Source organism: Alligator sinensis, unplaced genomic scaffold (genome assembly GCF_000455745.1).
Source record: "Alligator sinensis unplaced genomic scaffold, ASM45574v1 scaffold445_2, whole genome shotgun sequence".
In the NCBI taxonomy this organism is placed as follows: domain Eukaryota; kingdom Metazoa; phylum Chordata; order Crocodylia; family Alligatoridae; genus Alligator; species Alligator sinensis.
Window position 1 is genome coordinate 2,023,649 of NW_005842081.1, and position 488 is coordinate 2,024,136.

At 38.7% G+C, this 488-nt stretch overlaps 1 protein-coding gene across 2 annotated transcripts in view; it reads right to left on the bottom strand.

The window, feature by feature from the left end:
• Nucleotides 1-488, bottom strand: part of LOC102372388 (sushi, von Willebrand factor type A, EGF and pentraxin domain-containing protein 1) — a 30,300-nt gene that overhangs the window by 24,059 nt on the left and 5,753 nt on the right. The gene's annotated exons all lie outside the window — the stretch shown is intronic.

Genomic DNA, 488 nt, shown 5'->3' on the forward strand with positions numbered 1-488 from the left:
CCCCCCCCAAGCTGTTGTGACTTCCACCATCTGACTACATAGCATATGAAGGAGACATACCTATTAAGAGGCCTTTGGCTGTGGGTCTAAATACTTTGATACTAACAAGTATTGTGTGGGAATGGGGATTATGTCCCCAGTAATCTGGTTGATGGAAACAACTGCCACTTGTTTCTGAGCGTCATAGTCCTCAGAGCTTTTCAATTCAGCACTGAAGTCCTAAAAGAAATAAAAGCTTAACAATATGACTTGCTCTAAAGGCGGCATGTAATGGGGAGAAGGAAAAGGAAATGGATGGCTCTCTTCCTCTTTAGTAGCATGTTTGCAGACATTTATTTTTCCTCATTGATTTTTTTTAACCTTTTTTTTGATGTCAGAAATGCCTGGTCTCATTGCTAAAAAAACAAAAACCATTCTTATAAATTAAAAAAAAGACAACAAAAAGGGCTGCTTTCTCAGCCCTTACTGTAAAGGCAGGAATGAAAAGT